Source organism: Micropterus salmoides, unplaced genomic scaffold (assembly GCF_014851395.1).
Source record: "Micropterus salmoides isolate LMB-PRFRI ecotype aquatic unplaced genomic scaffold, ASM1485139v1 Ms_hic_scaffold_19, whole genome shotgun sequence".
Lineage (NCBI taxonomy): Eukaryota > Metazoa > Chordata > Actinopteri > Centrarchiformes > Centrarchidae > Micropterus > Micropterus salmoides.
The window spans coordinates 31,774,180-31,783,420 of record NW_024041039.1 but is presented as its reverse complement, the minus strand read 5'-3'; positions in this window follow the sequence as shown (position 1 = coordinate 31,783,420).

Genomic DNA, 9,241 nt, shown 5'->3' with positions numbered 1-9,241 from the left:
TAAGACAGGAGAAATATGATCTCTTTTCCTGGTTCCTGTCAGAACACGTGCTGCAGCATTCTGGATCAGCTGAAGAGTCTTAATGGACTTTTTCGAGCAGCCTGATAATAAGGAATTGCAGTAATCCAGCCTAGAAGTAACAAATGCATGGACTAGTTTTTCTGCATCATTTTTAGACAGGATGTTCCTGATTTTCGCAATATTACGTAGGTGAAAAAAGGCGGTCCTTGAAATTTGCTTAATGTGAGACTTAAACGACATGTCACGATAAAAGATAACTCCAAGATTCCTCACAGTGTTGCTGGAAGCCAGGGCGATGCCATCAAGGGAAACTATATCTTTAGATAATGCATCATGGAGGTGCTTAGGCCCCAGAACAATAACTTCAGTTTTATCTGAGTTTAACATTAGAAAATTACACGTCATCCAGGTTTTAACATCCTGAAAGCACATTTGAAGTTTAGCTAACTGATGAGTTTCATCTGGCTTGATCGATAGATATATCTGAGTATCATCTGCATAACAATGAAAGCTTACGGAATATTTCCTGATAATATTGCCTAAAGGAAGCATATATAAAGTGAAGAGGATTGGTCCGAGGACAGATCCTTGAGGAACTCCATGACTAACTTTGGCATGCATGGAGGACTCATCGTTAACATGTACAAACTGAAATCGATCTGATAAATAGGACTTAAACCAGCTTAGAGCGGTTCCTTTAATGCCAATGAAGTGGTCCAGTCTCTGTAATAGGATCTGATGGTCAATGGTATCAAATGCAGCACTAAGATTTAATAGAACCAGTACAGAGACAAGTCCTTTGTCTGATGCAATAAGGAGGTCGTTAGTAATTTTCACCAGTGCTGTCTCTGTGCTATGATGAGCTCTAAATCCTGACTGAAAATCCTCAAATAAACTATTGCTCTGTAGAAAGTCACACAGCTGTTTAGCAACTGCTTTCTCCAGAACCTTAGAGAGAAATGGAAGGTAAGATATAGGTCTATAGTTGGCTAAATCATCCGGATCAAGTTTGGGCTTTTTCAGAAGAGGTTTAATGACAGCTACTTTAAAGTACAGTGGTACATAGCCTGTTGATAAAGATAGATTGATCATATCTAGTATAGAAGTGCTGACTAAGGGTAAAACATCTTTAAGCAACCTAGTCGGGATGGGGTCTAAGAGGCAGGTTGATGGTTTAGATGAAGAAATTATTGAAGTTAGTTGGTAAAGGTTGAGGGAAGCAAAGCAGTCTAAACATATATCTGGTTCTACAGCTGTTTCTAAGGTTCCTGAGTTTAGAGATAAGTTGGTGCCAGTTGAGGGCAGGTCTTGGTGAATTTTGTTTCTAATAATTTTATCATTAAAGAAGCTCATGAAGTCGTAACTACTGAGAGCTATGGGAATACTTGGCTCAATAGAGCTGTGACTCTCTGTCAGCCTGGCTACAGTGCTGAAAAGAAACTTTGGGTTGTTCCTATTTTCCTCTATTAATGACGAGTAGTACGCTGCTCTGGCATTACGGAGGGCCTTCCTATAAGTTTAAAGACTATCTTGCCAAATTAATCGAGAATTTTCCAGTTTGGTGGAATGCCAATTCCTCTAAAGTTTCCGCGATATTTTCTTTAATTTGCGAGTTTCAGTATTATACCATGGAGCTAACCGTCTTTGTTTTAGTATTTTCTTTTTTAGAGGGGCTACAGAGTCGAGTGTCATTCGCATCGAGCCTGCAGCACTATCAACAAGATGATCGATTTGGGAGGGACTGAAACTAGCATAGGAGTCCTCTGTTACTTTGTGACTTGATAATGAATTTAGAGCTGATGGAATTGCATCCTTAAATTTAGCTATAGCACTATCAGACAGACATCTTGTATAGAAATTTTTGCCCCATGGCGAGTAGTTCAGCAATACAAACTCAAAAGTTATCAAACAGTGGTCGGATAAAGAGGGATTCTGTGGGAACACTATTAAATGTTCAATTTCAATACCATACACCAAAACAAGGTCGAGGGTGTGGTTAAAATAGTGAGTCGGTTCATGGACACTCTGGGAGAAGCCAATGGAATCTAACAGAGAGATAAACGCAGTACTAAAGCTGTCATTCTCAACGTCCACATGAATATTAAAATCCCCTACAATAATAACTTTGTCCGTTTTAAGGACTAAAGTTGACAAAAACTCTGCAAATTCAGATAAGAATTCAGAGTACAGACCAGGTGCTCGGTACACTATAACGAAGAGAATTGGTTGCAGTGATTTCCAACTTGGGTGCGAAAAACCAAGAATAAGGCTTTCAAATGAGTTATAGTTTAGTTTAGGTTTAGAGCTTATTAGTAGGCTAGAGTCGAAGATAGCTGCAACTCCACCTCCTCGACCTGTGCCTCGAGGATTGTGAGTATTAATATGACTGGGAGGGGTGGATTCATTTAGGCTAACATATTCTCCATCACCCAGTCAGGTTTCAGTAAGACAAAATAAATCAATATCATAATCTGATATTAGTTCATTTACTAGTACACCTTTAGAAGAGAGAGATCTGATGTTTTAGAGTCCACATTTAACTCTCCTATTAGTTTGCACTATTGCTCTTGTGGTTTTAATTTTTATGAGGTTTTTATGCACAGCTCCTCTTCTGTTTACCTTTTTAAATAATTTATAATTTAATAATTTAAAATAATTTAATAATTTCGGGATTCTTTCAGCTGCAGTTTGATGGACACCGCTTTGTCCGAGTCCTTTCAGCTGCAGATGTGTAAGGTAGGGAAACTACACCCCTTTTACTGTGTTTTAGTTTACCGACCCCCTGGTCCTGCACGTACATTTCTTGATGAGTTGTTAACGTCTATCATCAAACTAGATCGCGTTTTTATCCTTGGACTTTAATTTGCATATTGATGACCTCTCTTGTCCGACTGCAGTTGAACTGTTGACAATTATGGACTCTTTCAATTTTGTACAGCATGTTTCTGGCCCCACGCATAAAAAAAGCCACACGTTGGACTTTTTTTCTTGTGGCCTAAACATTGATAATCTGAGTGTTGAAGATCCTCAAATTAGTGACCATTATTGTGTTTCTTTTAATTTGTCACTTACCTCCATGCCTGCCGTCTGTAATGTTGTAACACAAAAACGTATCATTAGCGAGGCAACACTTAGGGATTTCTCTGCCTCTTTTGAACCTCGCTCCTTTATTGAATGTGATGATGTTGATTCATTTGTGCAACGTTTTAACGACCACTGTCGGTTTTGGATTTGGTAGGACCTGTTAAAAAGATTTCAGGGTCACAGAAGAAGGCCTTTCCATGGATAAATGATAATATTTGTAGTTTTAGGAGAAAATGTCGGAAGACTGAGCGCCAGTGGAAAGCCACTAAATTAGAGGTGCACAGACTCCATTTAAAAGACATGATGCTAGATCTAAATGAATTGATAAATCAGGCTCGCTCATCTTATTTCTCTAATCTTGTGTCAGGAAATAAGAAAAATCCAAAAATCTTGTTTGATACCACTGAAAAGCGTACTGCACCCCCAGCTCCTCTTGTGCCTGTGTACACACATGAGGACTGTAACAACTTGTTGATGTTTTTCTTGAACAAAGTACATGACACTAAGGCCTGTGTTAATCCTCCACTCATTCGTGGTTGTTTTATTGAGTTTTCACCGGTGTCGTCTTGGTCGTCCTTCACTCCTGTCAGCTTACAGGATGTGAAGACCATAACAAGAAATATGAAACCATCTTCGAGCCCTGCTGACATTGTCCCAATGAATCTATTTTTGATATATTTAATATTATCAAATATTATCAATATTAAATATTTGATATTGTCGGCCCCTGTGAGGAAAAAATAATAAATCTGTCACTTAAATCTGGCTCAGTTCCCAACTACTTCAAACACTTTGTGGTGAATCCGATCCTTAAAAAGCCCAATCTTGACCCTTCAGAACCTAAAAACTACAGGCCCATTTCTAAACTTCCATTTATCTCCAAAATTTTGGAAAAAGTAGTGGCATGCCAGCTGACCTCCTTTATGGAGCAGCACAACTTGTTTCATACTTTTCAATCTGGCTTTCGAAAATCAGACTCTACTGAAACAGCTCTTATCAAAGTCTCTAGCGATGTGATGATGGCAGCAGACTCTGGCCGCTACACTGTACTTGTACTTCTTGATTTGACTTAGGGTTTTTGACACTGTGGATCACGATATATTGATCAGTCGGCTTCATAATGAGATGGGACTATCAGGATCTGTCCTTCAGTGGTTCTCTTCCTATATTCATGACAGAACCTTTAATGTTGCTGTAAATAATGTACAGTCTGATGTGACCAATTTGTCCTGCGGAGTGGCACAAGGTTCAGTTTTGGGTCCTATTTTGTTTTTACTGTACATTTTGCCACTTGGTCAAATTATCGGCTGTTTCAAGGATGTATCATACCATTTCTACGCTGACGATGTTCGGTTGTATTGTTCTTTTAATGATGCTGAGTTTCATCGTTTGCCTCTGTTTCTAGAGTGTGTGTCCTCCATCAAAGACCGGCTAGCCACAAACTATTTGCAGATAAATTCAAACAAGACTGAAACGCTGATTTTTGCCCCAAACCATAAGATCCCGCTGATCAAACAGCACCTTGGCTCTCTGGGCCCTTTTGTCAAATCCAGCCTCAGAAACCTTGGGGTTGTGTTTGACCAGGCCATGTCCCCCGAGACACACTCAAAACAGCTCGTTCGAAATTGCTTTAATCACCTTAGGAACATCTCTAAAATTCGCAAAATGATAAGTCACGCTATCGACAAGACTCGACTACTGCAAAGTTGTTTTTACCTGTCTAAATAAGTGCTTTGAACAAATTGCAAATCGTTCAAAATTCTGCTGCTAGACTTTTAACAGGTGCCCCTCGAAGGTCTCATATTAAACCAGTCTTATTGGACCTCCATTGGCTCCCTGTAAAATTCAGGATTGATTTTAAGATTTTAGTGCTGACTTTCAGAGCCTTAAACGGTCAGGCCCCACATTACATCCTGGACCTTTTGAAGACGTATTCCTCTGACCGCACTCTTCGGTCCTCTGGCCAGAACCTACTTGCAGTCCCTAAGACCCGTTATAAGACCCGAGGGGACATGTCATTTCAGTCTGTTGCTCCCAGACTGTGGAATGCTCTGCCCCTGTCCATGCGTCTGGCAGACACTGTTGTCTCTTTTAAAAAGGATCTGAAAACATGTCTATTTAAGAAGTCTTTTGGTTGATGGGTTTTCACTAGTGTCATTTTAATTTTATATATTTATATACATTTTATACTGTTTGTTTTTATTTACTCTTTTGTACAACACTTTGTGATTTTATCTGAGAAAAGCGCTTTATAAATAAACTTTACTTACTTACTTACTAAAGTATATCAAAAAACCTTGCTTGAGCTCCTCCCGCTTCTCCCTCCAGCTGTTGCACTAGTTTAGGTTCCTGCTCCCAGTGACAGATGAGCGCCGAAGCAATGCTAACATGTAACAACAGTGCTCTGTGCTTTTCCCACGCACACAATCGCCATGTTTCCAGTCAGAAAAACACCAACAAACAGATTTTTATAGCATAAAGGCAAAGCTAAAAATATTACCTGTGGATGGTGAATAGGTGATCCACTCTGTAAACTTTTTCCCCATTTGGGAGTGAACGACACAGCAGATCATTGCTGAACGAGCTCACCTAAGCCATTGAACCCCATCACGGCCTGAGGCTGGATGTTTCCACGGTCGGCGCGAGCATCTTTGTTAATTGCCCCCCAACACCGGGTTGGACAGCTGATAAATCCACTGTGCGCTGCTGCTGCTACAGCTAGCCTTAGGTTGTGCTGTACTCACAGACCGTATGGCTGCGCTGCTAGCCTGGGCTTGATGTTATGGTGCGCTGCTAACTTCTGCTCGAGGTTTCTGCCTCTTAAAAGGAAGTTTTTCCTTGCCTCTGTCGCCTAGTGCTTGCTCTTGGTGGGAATTGTTGGGCTTCTGTAAATAACACCACAGAGTATGGTCTAGATCTGCTCTTATATGAAAAGCGCTGTGAGATAACTGTTGTTGTGATTTGGCGCTATATAAATAAAATTGAATTGAATTGCTAACATTAGCCTCCTCTGGTCCCTGGTTAGCTTGCTCGTCATCTTCGTTCATCTTCCATAACTTCTCCACACTGATTCTCTTCCTGGCTCCTTTTGAATAGATGGCACATGTCCCTCTCCTCTTCTTCTCTGTTTTCTTTGTGTTTACTACAACTACTTCTCTCATTCATTTTGAACTACAACAAACATATTCCCACCATCCACTCGATTCAGCGTCGGGTTGTGACCTGGATGACCAACGTTAGGGGTTGGTACGTGATTTCCACACTTACGGTTGACCAATAATATAATTCTGTTTAGATAAAAAAAATATTAGCATGCTTTTTATTGGTTATACATGGTGTCAATCTAAAATCTAAAATGTAAATGCCCAGGGGCCTCTTTTGAAAAAGCCCAACCAGATGTTGATCCAGATGTTTTAGCAAATTATAGACCTATATATAACCTTCCATTTCTCTCTAAGATCCTGGAGAAAGCAGTTGCCAAACAGCTGTGTGACTTTCTACAATGCAATAGTTTACTTGAGTATATAGTCGATTTTCGGTCAGGATTTAGAGTTCATCATAGCACAGAGACAGTACGGGTGAAAATTACTAATGACCTCCTAATTGCATTAGACAAAGGACTTGTCTCTGTACTTGTTTTATTAGATCTTAGCACTGCATTTGAAACCATTGACCATCATATCCTATTACAGAGACTAGAACATTTCATTTGCATAACCACTTTAAGCTGGTTTAAGTCCTATTTATCAGATCGATTTCAGTTTGTACATGTTAACGATGAGTCCTCCATGCATGCCAAAGTTAGTCATGGAGTTCCACAAGGATCTGTGCTGGGACCAATCCTATTGACTTTATATATGCTTCTTTTAGGAAATATTATCAGGAAACACTCCAAAAACTTTCATTGTTATGCAGATGATACTATTATATCTATTGATCAAGCCAGATGAAAGTCATCAATTAGCTAAACTCCAAATGTGCCTTCAGGATGTTAAAACCTGGATGACGTGTAATTTTCTAATGTTTAACACAGATAAAACTTAAGTTATTGTTCTGGGGCCCAAGCACCTCCATGATGCATTATCTAAAGATAATACTTACTCTGGATGGCATCGCCCTGGCCTCCATCACCATCCTGAGGAATCTTGGAGTTATCTTTTATCGTGACATGTCCTTTAACTCTCACATTAAGCAACTTTCAAGGACCGCCTTTTTTCACCTACGTAATATTACTAAAGACAGAAACATCCTGTCTAAAAATGATGCAGAAAAACGCAAAATGCTGCATCTTGTGTTCTGACAGGAACCACAAAAAGAGATCATATTTCTCCTGTCTTAATTTCTCTGCATTGTCTTCCTGTAAAATCCAGAATAGAATTTAAAATCATTCTTCTTACCTACAAAGCTCTTAATGGTCAAGCACCATCTTATCTTAAAGAGCTCATAGTACCTTACTACCCCACCAGAGCACTGCGCTCCCAGAATGCAGGGTTACTTGTGGTTACTAGAGTCTCCAAAAGTAGACTAGGAGTAGTCAGAGCGTTCAGCTATCAAGCTCCTCTCCTGTGGAACCAGGTTCCAGTTAAGGTTCAGGAGGCAGACACCATCTCCACATTTAAGAGTAGGCTTAATACTCCCTCTGTATGCAACCTCATCCCATTAATGCATGTTACTAACTTGACTTCTTTCCTTTCCCCTGGTCTTGTGCTTTCTCGTCCCTCTCCTTTCTCCTATCATTTTCTGCAGGTGTTTCTGGCTCTGAAGCTGTGGAGTTGGATCTGTGGTTGCGAGTCACCTGCTACCCCCATGTACCTGCTCGAATGGACTTGCTGTGCTCCAAGCATATTGCATACCCATCTTATTAGGTGAGGTTAAGTTGAAATTAAAGTAATAAGTTAATTACTGTAAAATAATATTATGGCTGTTCTTGGGTGCTCTTTTGTGTTATCATTATGCTTGTGTTTGGATGCCTGTTAGTGTGTGTGCGCAGTTGCCTGCAATGTTTGTATATGTTTGGATATAGTGGGGGGTTGCGAGTCACTTGAACCGTTATCTTGGGAGTTGCGGGCTGAAAAGTTTGGGAACCCCTGCTCTAGTTAGTAGAGATTTCCCAAGTCGATGGCTATCAGGCTTATCCAGGCATATTTTAAAGGAGAGTCACAGATAGATAGATAGATATTTGCCGACATTAATCCAAATATCATCAGCTTTATCGAGGCAGCTGTGGCTCTGGTGGTGGAGCGGACGTCCACTAACCGGAAGGTTGGTACTTTGATCCCCAGCTCCCCAAGTCTGCATGTCAAAGTGTCCTTGGGCAAGACATTGAATCCCAAATTGCTCTCAGTGGTTATGCCATCAGTGTGTGAATATGTATGAATGTTATTTATGTTCTGATATGCAATTAGTGTAGGAATGGGTGAATGTGAGGTAACATGAAGCGCTAAATGGTCGAAAAGACTAGAAAAGTGCTATACAAATACAAAAAATGTATCCTTTAAGTACATCATTATTAACAAATTAGTATGTTATTTTTTTTAAAAAGAGAAAAATCCTGCAAAAATGTTAAACTTAAGTAGACAATATTTAATTGACTGCTTTAGGTAATGATAGGCCTACATTATGACTTTATCATTAGAGAAATGTGTGCTTTGCCATGCCAAACATTCACTCATACACATTTATAAGATGCCATGCCAAACATTCACTCATACACATTTATAAGATGCCATGCATGGCTGACATACTGTTAAGAAGAGCTGGGAATGAACCAACAGCAGCCAGCCATCATAAAATATAATTTGGGAACCAACTACACAAATTCTGGAATGGTGAATGATTCTGCCCATGGCCCCAGAAATGCGTGCTCAGGCCCTGCACTAAACGAAAATGGGGGTTGCATTTAAACTGGTGCACCATGTCCCTCAGCCGAAACGTGATTCATATGATGAGGTTTTTATTTACAAGAGGGAGGAATAATCTGCCTCTCCTGTTGTGTCATGCCAGGCTGCAAATAATCCCTGTGCGCGTGAGCATGCAGGCTACAGATGTTCAGCCTCTCTCTCTCTCTCTCTCTCTCTCTCTCTCTCTCTCTCTCGGAGGCGGAGGAAGTGCACTGTATAGGATAGCGCGCGCGCAC